The sequence below is a fragment of the Schistocerca piceifrons genome, chromosome 3 (genome assembly GCF_021461385.2).
Source record: "Schistocerca piceifrons isolate TAMUIC-IGC-003096 chromosome 3, iqSchPice1.1, whole genome shotgun sequence".
Lineage (NCBI taxonomy): Eukaryota > Metazoa > Arthropoda > Insecta > Orthoptera > Acrididae > Schistocerca > Schistocerca piceifrons.
This window is the reverse complement of record NC_060140.1, coordinates 467,669,484-467,684,878: the sequence shown is the minus strand read 5'-3', so window position 1 is coordinate 467,684,878 and position 15,395 is coordinate 467,669,484.

Here is a 15,395-nt window from a genome sequence, read left to right as displayed (position 1 = left end):
TGGCATTTCTAGGAAGATCTGGTGCGACGACAGTACGGGCACGTTATGCCCCCTCATCTCAACCACACTTCGTCGAGCTGTCTTCAATGCGCTGTGTGGAGAAATGTCAACAAGGACTGCCAGCAATGGGCATGCTCCTGCATCGCGTGCCAATGCTGCAAAGTACACAAGCACACTTCACCCCCCCTATGCACCTTTTTGATCCCTCCTGGGCGTTTCCAGCATATTCACATTGACATTGTCAGCCCTCTCCCCCCCCTCTAACAGCTTTCGTTATGTTCTCTCGTCTACCGACCGAACAACTCGCTGGGTTGAGGCTGTCACTCTCCTCAATATCATGGCAGAAACTGTTGCTCAAGCTTTCATCAAGTCATGGGTATCGTGTTTTGGATGTCCAGCTATCATCAAGACTGACCAGGGCATATAATTTGAGGCAGCCTTCTTCAACGAGATTTGTAAAATTTGCGGCATCCAGCACATCCATACCACAACATATCACCCAAAAAGTAACAGGCTAGTTGAGTGCTGGCACCGCACTTTCAAGGCGGCTCTTCGATGCCACGACTCTCTTTGGATGGAGGCCCTTCCCCTTGTGCTACTCGGCATTTGTGCGATCTATAAGGGAGACCTCAAAGGCACAATAGCCAAGTTCATATACGGCCACAATATTGTTCTCCCTGGCGAACTTGTGAGCCCTTCCACTTCCCTCCCTCAGTCTGACTTACCTTCCTTCGTGGACCAAGTCACACGCCACTTCATCAACCTCCACATCCCTCCGCCCGCCAGCCATTCCGGCCCTAAGGTTCACGTCCCGAAATCTCTGAACAATTGCGAGTACGTCATGCTCTGAGATGACACTGTCTGTGCTCCCCTCCAACCCCCATATACCGGCATGTACCGGAAAGACCTGAGTCGAAACAAGGCCCCCGGAGTAGACAACATTCCACTGGAACTACTGACGGTCTTGGGAGAGCCAGTCCTGACAAAACTCTACCATCTGGTGAGCAAGATGTATGAAACAGGCGAAATACCCTCAGACTTCAAGAAGAATATAATAATTCCAATCCCAAAGAAAGCAGGTGTTGACAGATCTCCCCGATGTTGTTCAATCTGTATATTGAGCAAGCAGTAAAGGAAACAAAAGAAAAATTTGGAGTAGGTATTAAAATTCATGGAGAAGAAATAAAAACTTTGAGGTTCGCCGATGAGATTGTAATTCTGTCAGAGACAGCAAAGGACTTGGAAGAGCAGTTGAATGGAATGGACAGTGTCTTGAAAGGAGGATATAAGATGAACATCAACAAAAGCAAAACAAGGATAATGGAATGTAGTCAGATTACATTGGGTGGTGCTGAGGGAATTAGGTTAGGAAATGAGACACTTAAAAGTAGTAAAGGAGTTTTGCTATTTGGGGAGCAAAATAACTGATGATTGTCGAAGTAGAGAGGATATAAAATGTAGACTGGCAATGGCAAGGAAAGCGTTTCTGAAGAAGAGAAATTTGTTAACATCGAGTATAGATTTAAGTGTCAGAAAGTCATTTCTGAAAGTATTTGTATGGAGTGTAGCCATGTATGGAAGTGAAACATGGATGATAAATAGTTTGAAGAGAATAGAAGCTTTCGAAATGTGGTGCTGCAGAAGAATGCTGAAGATTAGATGGGTAGATCACATAACTAATGAGGAAGTATTGAATAGGATTGGGGAGAAGAGAAGTTTGTGGCACAACTTGACCAGAAGAAGGGATCGGTTGGTAGGACATGTTCTGAGGCATCAAGGGATCATCAATTTAGTATTGGAGGGCAGCGTGGAGGGTAAAAATCGTAGAGGGAGACCAAGAGATGAATACACTAAGCAGATTCAGAAGGATGTAGGTTGCAGTAGGTACTGGGAGATGAAAAAGCTTGCACAGGATAGAGTAGCATGGAGAGCTGCATCAAACCAGTCTCAGGACTGAAGACCACAACAACAACAACCGAGTTCTCCGGCGCTCAGCCAACACCTATGACATCCAGATAAAAGATTCAGCTGTTACAGTCTCTCTCAACAGACTTAAGCCTGCTCATGTCGAGCCCGCTTCTACCCCCCCTTCAGGCCACGACCACGCCACACTGTTGTGGCTCACGATGCTCTGACCACACCCTCCACGTCGGACTTACTCACTCAGTTGAGTGACTTCCAGCTCCAATCGTCGAGCTCTTCTCCAACCTCACCCTCTACTCCGGTCTCACGCACTCCATCAAGTGATCACATGCTCCCCACGTCGAGCTTACCTACGATCACACCCTCACCGCCGGGCCCTTCTCTGGTCCCTTCGACCTCTCGCCCGTTTCCTGCCTTGCCCTGTCGAGGTTTCTCATGGCCCCCCATCTTGAACGTGCCCTCGCTCGAGGTGTTTGTGCATGTCCCCCCGGACATAATCCACGACATCTCTATAACACTATGCGATGACACACTGTTTGTCGTATGTTTCCCTTCATCCGGTGCTCATGACACAACCTCCGCCATACCCTGCCACCTGGTGAAATGTATTCCCCTCTCGCCCTAGCCCGACGTCGACCTGGACATTCTTCGTGTGTTCGCCACGCTCACCGGAGACATCGTCATCGTCGCTCCGTTCCTCTTGCAAACCGCTGGCCTACCTGTCGCTGCACGACCAGAAAGCCCAGTACGACGCCCGGCGCACTTCAACAACTTCCTGGTTCGGTGGCCAGACCTTTCTTCACATCATCTACCAACACAGCTCCCTGATGACGCTGTCGAGCTGACCGTGGTTTGGCTCCCGCGGACCACCCCTGCCAACACCATAGTCACTCCCCCTCCCCCTCCCGGCCTCTCAGGAATACTCCGAGCATCATCTTTGAACCTAGGAAAACATTATCTTTGTGTAGTTCGGCCAGGCAGTTCTCTGTAAGCCTTACTTGTGTGAAGAGGTAAATAAGTGAACTCCTGATTATAGGGTGGTGTTTGGTGTCTCACCCTGTATACCTGTCCTTTTTTCCCCCTAAGGTAAGTCTTTCCACTCCAGGGATTGGAATGACTCCTTACCCTCTCCCTTAAAACCCACATTCTTTCATCTTTCCCTCTCCTTCCCTCTTTCCTGATGAAGCAACCTTGGGTTGCGAAAGCTAGAAATTTGTGTGTTTTTTATTGTCTCCTATCAACATACCAACACTTTCGTTTGGTAAGTTACAACATCTTTGTTTTTAGATATATTTTTCCCACGGGGAATGTTTCCCCTCTTCATAAAAGCTGAATCAAACAAGATAAATAAGACTTGCAAGAATCATTGATGAATTTAAATTAAAGTGAATATGGAACAATTTTTGAACTTATTTTCCTTTAAAGAGGATTTTTTATAAACTTTGTAAGCTTTTGTCATTTATGATTAACGGATCTGGGTGCATTTTTCTTACATTAGAAGATAAATTTTGTCATGCCCTGCACATTTTTTGTATCTTAGTTATTTGTCTCTTGAACACCTATATGGAAGTAACAACATTTTTTCTATTTCAAGTTACTATATATTCAAATAGATGTCTATAAGTTCATAAATTACTCTTGTTCATAATGTCACACCTATTTAGTCGAAATATTACAAAAATTATGCTTCAATGCACAATTTTATCTTGTTTCATAATATTTCTAACTGACTGGAACATTAAAAATTTCTTGCTTGGAGAGAATGTAACAGATAGCATGTTTTCCACTAAAAATATTTTTCTCACAAAATAATGAGGTGAGTTAATTTTGGTGACTGCAATCAGGAGACCCGAGCTCAAATCCTGGTCTGCCACACATTTTTACTCATTGCCACTGATTTCACAAAGTTCCAATGCAGCTGACATCAATAATTTGTTCCCTTCCCTTTCCTCTCCTTTCCTTTCTCCCCTCTCCAACTTGAATTTACATAAGATGTACCACAGCTTTGGATTCCATGTAGTGACTGTTCTTTTGGACAGGCTCGAAAAAACATACATCACACATTCATATCAAAAACAATTTCATTCCATACTAAATCACAATATTTCAAAATGTAAACAAAGTTTTTTATGTGTTGTGGTCTGGAAACTTCTATTTTCAGTTCATGATTATTTTCCCTACCTTTTATGGTTATTTCTCTCTTTGATTTTCCTAATCATAAAACACACAATTTCGCTTAAATTTATTCTGGTAAGAAAACCAGATGTAACATGACACTTCAGGTTTCCAGAATATTCCGGTGCACACACGCAGATTATAAATATAGTCAAAAACATGCAAAGGATTAGTTCGTAATTTGGTATTTTGCAGAAACACATGAGAGTTTGCCTATCTCTGCAAACAGTTCTTTGTTCGTTTGTTCTCTAAAAATGCAAGCAAACTGGACTTCTTTGCACTGGTGCTCACGCTTTGTATCAAGTGCATCATAGTGTGATTTTTTGATACTGGTTAGTGGAAAAATGTGAGTCTTTTTCATTGTCACTTTCTATTGTGACATATCATTTTTTTAAACAAATGTGAAAGCACACAACTAACTGCTAGCAAGAAAGAAGGTAAATAAATCAAAAAATGAATACTTATCAACACATGGTGTTCTTCCTGAAACTAAGCCCTGTCATACTACCTAGTGAAACAGCAACTTTCCAATGAAGATCTGCAAAAAGATGTGTACATTTTTACCTAAAGTAATAGGGATTTAATCCACTTGTCTTACTATTAGCGATGAGCATCACACACACTAACTTAGCATGCAAATAGCTAGGAGAACGCATGGAGAATCATAAACAATATTTTTACCTACAGATTTCAACAGAAGATTCATGTTGATATTTATGTTGAATACGGGAGATGTTGCTTACACACTGGAAATTGATATTGTATGAAACAGCCAGTGAGGAGTAGTTGTTTGAGGTAACTACATGCACACATCATAAAAACAAAACTCTGTTCAGAACCACCACAAAAAAATGCCCTTGATGACTCACAGCAGAGAGATCTACTTTGTGACCCCAGACAACATAAGGTCCGATAAATAAGTTAATACACATATTTAACTAGTTCTCCAATATTTTCATGTACTAGCACCACTGCATATACGTGTCATCTTAACCATTACTTTTAGCAAATCAATTTCTTTGTTTCAAAAAATTTTACCTTAATTGTTAATGGTTCACATTAACTACTGCTATCATCCCTTGGTTAGAGAATTTTAAGCTGCAGATTATTGAGAACTATTTGCTTGGCATCAAAATGGCTCTAAGCACTATGGGACTTAACATCGGAGGTCATCAGTCCACTAGATTTAGAACTACTTAAACCTAACTAACTTAAAGACATCACACACATCCATGCCCAAGGCAGGATTCGAACTCGTGACTGTAGCAGCAGTGGGGTTCTGGACTGAAGCACCTAGAACCACTTGGCAACAGCGGCCAGCTGCTTGGCATCAGACTACAATATTCGACAACAGGGAACTGGTGAATGAAAAGAGGAGGCTAGCAGAATTTTAGTGTGTTGAATCTTTCCAGCAACAGGAGGCAGCAAAATGCATGACACTCAAACTGACAGATGTCCAGTAAACAGGCTACTGGGTCTCGAAGGTGAAAGAGATCATTTATTGGTAACAAATGTGCATCTTTTGTTCTTTCAATCAACAAATCTAAGAACTCCTCCCACCCTTCTCTGTCTCCACCATTAATCTTATATTTGGATGTACACCATTTAGATGGTCAATGAACAGATGCAGCACCTCACTGCCATGGAGCCAGATTGAAAATTTATTGTCATACAGCTCCAGAAGCAGGAGATTGGAGAGGGCCACTGTTGAATGCCTGTTCTTCGAAATCGTCCATGAAAAAGTTAGCTATGTGTGACGACAGTGGCAAAACCATGACAATTACCTCAGTCATTACACAACAATTTTGCAGTGTACAAAAAATATGAGTTTACCACTATCATCTGCTACATTTTATTGATACACTAATAAACTAATCCTAGTCAAAAGCGTTGTCACAACCAAGTCCCAACAATGCTTAAATTGCTGTCTCTTCTACCTTAACAGTTACCTGTGAAATGAGCTTTCCAAACTAGCTGGTAGAAATAGGATGATGCGGGGGTCATTAAAATCAATATCTGGATGCAGCACTGTTATGAATGCTCCATGACAAAAGGGTTAATAGGGACACTGGCTATGCACTTAGCATAGTCTGTCGTCTACATAAAATAACAGACTGAATATTGCACATGAACTGGCATGAATGAAGCACATAAAATTATATAATAATTTCATATGTGTTAGTAATAACTAAGCATTATACTATTTAAGAGGGGAAAAATCTGCATAGAATACCTACAGTAAATAAAGCCTGTCTATTACCATTTGGCCATCTGGCACACATATATCTGTTCATCCAGAATCCAGGATGCACATGCTACTTGCCTAATACACTATGCAGCATTGATAGATCCCAAATTTTGTAATTCATAATTGTGGACTACACTACCAGAACACTAGACTATGCAGCACTACACTACTATACGTAGTATTAGAATCAAGCATGATCTCTTGTTTGTCTGGATGGTTAGCCCATGGCACACTAGAAGTACAACTCAGGATTCCCGTTGGCTGTGTCATCCAAGGTACAGATATTGGGAGATGGCTGTCAGGGTCTCAGGAAGTCGTTTCTGGTCCTCCCCAAGGTTCACCTCTTCACTGCTGCCGTAAGGTTTTTGTAGGTGGGTGTTCTGCTATGGCGCATCTTGTTATCATGATGTAAGCTGTCTTCTTTGTCCTCTCTCAGCCATGTAGGGTTGCAGTTCATAAGCTGATATCTTAGCTGTGAGCGAATTCAGCTTATACCACAGTTCCTGATAGCACATATAGCATATTTTCAGTCACTGGTAACAAATGATACATTGTACCAGAGTAAAACAAATTTTCCTTCAAAAGAATTTGTTATATTGGAAGAAAAAACTACTCAAATTACATCAAAAGCACATTGTATGAACTGATTGCAAAAATTTAAGTTTCTATACCTATTCTCATACAGGTTTGTTGATTAACGGAACCAACCTTGGAGATTTTATTTAAATGCTGACTCTCATAGTGACAATAATCAAACTATTGGATCCTCCAGATAGGCATAGAATGAACAAAAAGTAACACCACTCACAGGAAAGTGAGCCACAATGGAATTGCATGCTGCAATGCACTGAAAGTTTACAGTTATAATAGGAAGCTAAATTTAGTGCAGAATTAAATATGTTTCTACCTGAGAACTGTGTTTACAATTTGAGTGAATATCTATACCAATAATAACTTCAATGAACAACATCTATACCAATAATAATTCATTACTGTATGGATTTTGTTGGGTATGTTTACATGCCATACTTATGAAGAGAAATGTACTGAAGCTACTTTGTAGCATTAGTCTGTATTTCAAATAAATTCTTATATGCATAAGTTGTTGAAGTGAGCATGGCAAAAAATGGCTTCTGAAGTTACATTACTCTCCATTAGCACTGACAAATGTTACCTACAAATGGCTCTATACTGCCTGTGCAATGGCATAGTCCTCTCTCCTTCTCTTCTCTCCCAAATACCGCCATGCTCCCCTTTCCTCCAGCACTGCTTCTCAGTGCTGCACTTAGCAGCACACTACCCTGTCCCACCACAACCCTGCACCTTCCACAGGCTGTATTAGTATCTTCCCCCACTCCTACCCTGTTATCCCTCCCCTTCCCCATCCAAGTACTCATCCATATCCTGACTACCCACTCCAGCAAATATTGCTGTTCACCTCAGATGCATTATGGACCTTGCCGTTGGTGGGGAGGCTTGCGTGCCTCAGCGATACAGATGGCTGTGCCGTAGGTGCAACCACAATAGAGGGGAATATGTTGAGATGCCAGACAAACGTGTGGTTCCTGAAGAGGGCCAGCAGCCTTTTCAGTAGTTGCAGGGGCAACAGTCTGTATGATTGACTGATCTGGCCTTGTAACACTAACCAAAACAGCCTTGCTGTGCTGGTACTGCGAACAGCTGAAAGCAAGGGGAAACTACAGCCATAATTTTTCCCGAGGGCATGCACCTTTACTGTTAAATGATGATGGTGTCCACTTGGGTAAAATATTCCGGAGGTAAAATAGTCTCCCATTTGGATCTCTGGGCGGGGACTACTCAGGACGACGTCGTTATCAGGAGAAAGAAAACTGGCGTTCTACGGATCGGAGCGTGGAATGTCAGATCCCTTAATTGAGCAGGTAGGTTAGAAAATTTAAAAAGGGAAATGGATAGGTTAAGTTAGATACAGTAGGAATTAGTGAAGTTCGGTGGCAGGAGGAACAAGACTTTTGGTCAGGCGAATACAGGGTTATAAATACAAAATCAATTAGGGGTAATGCAGGAGTCAGTTTAATAATGAATAAAAAAAATAGGAGTGCAGGTAAGCTACTACAAACAGCATAGTGAACACCTTATTGTGGCCATGATAGACACGAAGCCCACGCTAACTACAGTAGTACAAGTTTATATGCCAACTAGCTCTGCAGATGACGAAGAAATTGAAGAAATGTATGATGAAATAAATGAAATTACTCAGATAGTGAAGGGAGACGAAAATGTAATAGTCATGGGTGACTGGAATTCAGTAGTACGAAAAGGGAGAGAAGGAAACATAGTAGGTGAATATGGATTGGGGCTAAGAAATCAAAGAGGAAGCCGCCTGGTAGAATTTTGCACAGAGCACAACTTAATCACAGCTAACACTTGGTTCAAGAATCATAAAAGGAGGTTGTATACATGGTGTCAGATAGATTATATAATGGTAAGACAGAGATTTAGGAACCAGGTTTTAAATTGTAACACATTTCCAGGGGCAGATGTGGACTCTGACCACAGTCTATTGGTTATGAACTGTAGATTAAAACTGAAGAAACTGCAGAAAGGTGGGAATTTAAGGAGATGGGACCTGGATAAACTGAAAGAACCAGAGGTTGTACAGAGTTTCAGAGAGAGCATAAGGAAACAATTGACAGGAATGGGGAAAGAAATACAGTAGAAGAAAAATGGGTATCTTTGAGAGATGAAGCAGTCAAGGCAGCAGAGGATCAAGTAGGTAAAAAGACGAGGGTTATTAGAAACAGAGGAAATATTGAATTTAATTGATGAAAGGAGAAAATATAAAAATGCAGTAAATGAAGCAAGTAAAACAGAATACAAACGTCTCAAAAATGAGATCGACAGGAAGTGCAAAATGGCTAAGCAGGGATGGCTAGAGGACAAATGTAAGGATGTAGAGGCTTATCTCACTAGGGATAAGATAGATACTGCTTACAGGAAAATTAAAAGAGACCTTTGGAGAAAAGAGAGCCACTTGTATGAATATCAAGAGCTCAGATGGAAACCCAGTTCTAAGAAAAGAAGGGAAAGCAGAAAGGTGGAAGGAGTATATAGAGAGTCTATACAAGGGCGATGTACTTGAGGACAATATTATGGAAATGGAAGAGGATGTAGATGAAGATGAAATGGGAGATACGATACTGCGTGAAGAGTTTGACAGAGCACTGAAAGCCTTGAGTCGAAACAAGGCCCCGGGAGTAGACAACATTCCATTAGAACTACTGACGGTCTTGGGAGAGCCAGTCCTGATAAAACTCTACCATCTGGTGAGCAAGATGTATGAGACAGGCGAAATTCCCTCATGCTTCAAGAAGAATATAATAATTCCAATCCCAAAGAAAGCAGGTGCTGACAGATGTGATAATTACTGTACTATCAGTTTAATAAGTCACGGATGCAAAATACTAACGCGAATTCTTTACTGATGAATGGAAAAGCTGGTAGAAGCCGACCTCGGGGAAGATCAGTTTGGATTCTGTAGAAATATTGGAACACGTGAGGCAATACTGATCCTACGACTTATCTTAGAAGAAAGATTAAGGAAAGGCAAACCTACGTTTCTAGCATTTGTAGACTTGGAGAAAGCTTTTGACTGTTGACTGGAATACTCTCTTTCAAATTCTGAAGGTGGCAGGAATAAAATACAGGGAGCGAAGGGCTATTTACAATTCGTACAGAAACCAGATGGCAGTTGTAAGAGTCGAGGGACATGAAAGGGAAGCAGTGGTTAGGAAGGAAGTGAGAGAGGGTTGTAGCCTATGCCCGATGTTATTCAATCTGTATATTGGTCAAGCAGTGAAGGAAACAAAAGAAAAGTTTGGAGTAGGTATTAAAATCCAGGAAGAAGAAATAAAAACTTTGAGGTTCGCCGATGACATTGTAATTCTGTCAGAGACAGCAAAGGACTTTGAAGAGCAGTTGAACAGAATGGACAGTGTCTTGAAATGAGGACATAAGATGAACATCAACAAAAGCAAAACAAGGATAATGGAATGTAGTCAGATTACATTGGGTGATGCTGAGGGAATTAGATTAGGAAATGAGACACTTAAAGTAGTAAAGGAGTTTTGCTATTTGAGGAGCAAAATAACTGATGATAGTCGAAGTAGAGAGGATATAAAATGTAGACTGGCAATGGCAAGGAAAGCGTTTCTGAAGAAGAGAAATTTGTTAACATCTAGTATAGATTTAAGTGTCAGGAAGTCGTTTCTGAAAGTATTTGTTTGGAGTGTAGCCATGTATGAAAGTGAAACATGGACAATAACTAGTTTGGACAAGAAGAGAATAGAAGCTTTCGAAATGTGGTGTTACAGAAGAATGCTGAAGATTAGATGGGCAGATGATATAACTAATGAGGAGGTGTTGAATAGGATTGGGGAGAAGAGAAGTTTGTGGCACAACTTGACTAGAAGAAGGGATCGGTTGGTAGGACATGTTCTGAGGCATGAGGGGATCACCAATTTAGTACTGGAGGGCAGCGTGAGGGTAAAAATCGTAGAGGAGATTCAGAAGGATGTAGGTTGCAATAGGTACTAGGAGATGAAGAAGCTTGCACAGGATAGAGTAGCATGAAGAGCTGCATCAAACCAGTCTCTGGACTGAAGACCACAACAACAACAACAACAACATGTTTGATGAAGGACTTAGTCCAATAGCTAGTAATATCTAGTAGCCTTCCTCAATGTGCCTCTCTGGCACTTGACGCTTCCTCCGTGTGGTGAGTATCAATCTATCCTTTTAATAAAGATGAATGGATGAGGTGTACACACAATTACACTTGTGTCTGCGTGTGCTGAAAGTGAACCAGATTAATGTTGTACACTGACTCTACTGGTAAATGCGACTGTGGCTGAAACTCGTCTGTAAATTGCATAGACCAGGTGGCAATATTAAGACACAGTGACTCAGCATCTTCACTACATGGTGAGTAACAACTATCCTTATCATAAGATTGTCACATTCCATCCTGGATTTTACAGTGTTTAAATTGCCTAAATTATAAGGTTGTGTGTCCAGTGAGATCATACTTGAAGAATCAGTTTTCCCAACTACAACTGACTAAGCATATCCTCAGTGATTACTCTAACACTGATTACTCTTTTAAATTACCGAGCCAAGTAAGACAAATATGGCTCTATTCACAAACCTCTGAACACTAATCAAAATAGGCCTCTTGTGACTTCACACATAATAAGAAAAAAATTATCATACACAAGATGCAACGTAAGTGATACACAGGACACTTGATTTGAGCGATACAAACTAAAAGAATATAGTGAGGATGAGTCAGCACTGCTTTGCACGTATATAGGTGTGAGTTGCTGGTAGATGGCAAGGCTGAGACCACGCTGTGTGCACACTTTCTACAGGTGGCCTTTAGTGGTCGGCCCATGCTGATACAGTTGGCAACTGACTTAAGTAGAAATGCATGGCAATCCTACACTCAGCATACTCACATCCATACACACTAGTAGCAGGATACAGCAAGCTGCATACAATTTGCATTCACTGTAGGTACTGCTACTGTGTCTTTTCCCAACAATGTAACTTATTTGTTTCAGAGCAGGCATCTATGAATTCAGTGAGAGCTACTAACCAGACATGGTCATATTTGAATGCACTGATGAAATTTTGACAGAGGCAGCCCAACCTATTGAAAGCATCATCATGATCGATTAAGCATCTCATAAAATTTAACTACAGAAAATTTATTGTCAATATCATTACAAGGTTGAATTTTTATCTCATTAACAAAACAGTTGTCATATTAGTAGACTCAAACAGAAAAGGAATTAGGCCTATCTGAAACTCAGGTAACCTCAGACTTGAAACCCTCAAACCCTTGGATCACTTTGCTCTTGGCACATGTAAGTGAGAGGTAAACTTTTGGAAACAGTAATAATTGTTCATTTCATGTGAAATCAATTAATGGTCTGGTTATTGATAGCTCAGAGTTTCATAGTTTCGTAGAGCGTTAGTAGGCCTAGTTGTTTGCCTGAACTATTACAAATCAAATTTTTTTAGACCTTTCTTTTTTGGGTTTTTAATTTTTAGTTTCCAAAATAGTGCAATTATTGTCACATTTTGAAGCATTAAAAATGTCCACATCTCAAACATTAGCCTTAATTTTATTTTACACAGTATCCACTGTGTAGTCTGTGAGACTTTGGGTGTGATAAGTTGAAACGGAAACCTTAAACAGCAAAAATCAAATATGGCTGTCAATTCATTGTTATTTTTTATTTGGTAGAAATTGTTGTATTGCACTATTAATTGTTTTATTTTAACTTCAGATTTGGCGTTCCCATGTTACTTGTGAGAATATTTTAACATAAAATTGAATCAAATACGATCAACAAGACTAAAAATAATTTCCTTAGTTCTACCTTTATTTTGCTAACACATTACAGTAATACTATTTAATATTATAAATTAAATACTGGTGTACCTGTTACTATTTGTGTTATTTGAGTTCCCTGCAATGAGAAACTACACTCATTTTAAGAAAGAAAAACATTACAGTGAATCAAATTGGTTCAAATGGCTCTGAGCACTATGGGACTCAACTGCTGTGGTCATAAGTCCCCTAGAACTTAGAACTACTTAAACCTAACTAACCTAAGGACAGCACACAACACCCAGCCATCACGAGGCAGAGAAAATCCCTGACCCCGCCGGGAATCGAACCCGGGAACCCGGGCGTGGGAAGCGAGAACGCTACCGCACGACCACGAGATGCGGGCTACAGTGAATCGACTACCATCTTATTAGAGCTTGAGATTATATATTTCAGTCTTCTTTTGAATGGCATAGCACAGTTCTGTCATGCAATAGTGACTTATTATTGATAAAACACTTTTTTTGCTTTATAATCCATGTGACATTTTACATCTCTGTATGTTCTCCCAGCAGCAGTTGTGGTGTTTAATTTATACAGTAATTTATGAACTCTCTTGGAACAGTAAACTTATGAAGTCTTCTTATGTATGAAAGAGTAGGTACTGCACCACAACCATGCCTAAATAAAAGGTTTACCTCTCCTTTTCATCTCTTGATAGTACACAAACCATCCACTACTTGTTGTCATCGGTACAAGAAACAATCCTGTAATCTGTTCAAAAGGCATGCCATCTGCATCTAGTCTCGCTTGAACTCTGTACAATCAGAAACAACATTTGCTTTTAGCTTTGAATTTGCTTGATCAAGGATAATCAGATGATATTCCTGAGTCACTCTGACTGTTACGGCTTCATAATGTCTTTTAGCCAAGCTCTTTTCTTGAGCTACATACTCATAGATCACACAGTAAAAGGTGATAGAGAATATTTGGTTTAACTCACTTATACAATTGGAAGAGACTTAATTTGGTTATTCACAGAATTTGGAGAGAACCTTCGGTTGCAAGTCTTTTGACTGTGCTGCCAACACCACCACACACTCCCATTCCAAGTGAAAACTTCACAGAAATGTTCAGAAGACAACCACTGAAGTGGATTACCGCTAATCTTAACTCTAATGAATAGATGTCAGGCTGTGTGTGCATACCAGTTGTCCGACTACTTCCCATAACAACCTAAGTACGAGGGTTGGAACTTACATAGTGGCAACTATTTATTCATAACCAATACAAAAGAGTTACACGTTTGCACCTGTTACTGTCCTTCAAAGTAGTCAACAGCGTTGTGTACAACCCATTGCCAGTGATGTGGAAGGCGTAGTATACTGTTAACAGAGCCTGTTCTGTGGATGGTGCGAATGGAGCAGTCTACTGCCTGTTGAATCTCTGGAACAGTTCTGAAACGAATGCCATGAATTGGTTCCTTCATGTTCGGAATCAAATCAAAGTCACAAGGACATAAGTCCAGGGAGTATGGTGGATGGTACAGTAGTTACCAGTCCCATCGACTGAACACAGCTTGTGGTGTATGCGCCTGCGCTTTATCATGCAAAATGATGGGTGGGTTGCGCAGAAAGTGTCGCCACTTCTTTCGCAAGGCTGGTCGCAGGTGGTGCTCCAAATACGAACAGTAAAACTGTGGGCTGACAGTCTGCCATGGAGGAACGTAATGCGTTAGGATAACACTATCACAGTCATGCACGAGAATCACCATAACTTTAGACCACTCTATTTGCACCATCCACAGAACAGGCTCTGCTAACAATAACGGGTTCCATACAATGCTGGTGACTACTTTGAAGGGCAGTAACAGGTGCAAACATGTAACTCTTTTGTATCGGTTGTGAATAAATAGTTGCCACTATTTAAGTTCCAGCCCTCGTAGTTTGGTGCTCGGGCAGCATTTCTCAACATTTCAGTATTTGCGACCCAATTATCAATCATAATTTTCATCCTCCCCCCCCCCCCCCCCCCTTCGACAATAATTTATGTACAATAATGTATTTTGACGCTAAAACTACACAGTTACAAACCTTACAAATCTCCAAGAATAACTAAATTTATTTCGCAACACCACTGCACTGATAAAATAAAAGCTGATGGCCATTTATTCTGTCCTATAGGCAGAACTCCCAAATGTAGTAGACTTCACGGAAAGTGGTGAAATCAAAGATGATACGTAAATTGCTCTTTGAATTTTGGGCAGAAGTGAAAAGCTAGTGTTCTGTACTGAAAACTTTAGCATTTCGTATACCATTACCATTCTCAATATCCTACCTTTATGAAACCAGATTTCCCGCATTGGCTGCTCTGAAGACATTAAATAGATCTCAGCTAAACATAGAGAAAAAATTCAAAAGGTCTCTTCTAATGTTAAATCCCCTTCCTACTCTGCAAGCAAGGGCCAAGATATTTATAAATGAGCTATATCAGAGTAAATGTGAATTTTAAATATTTTATATCATAACGTATTTTACTTTGCATTCATTTCACTAAGTTAATCATTTTCAATTTATATTTTTTTCTTTTTAACATGCTCACTCCAAGCATGGCCTACAGGGACCATGTGCTACATGAGTAAACCGCCTCTGTTTACATCCCATGAAAAGTACG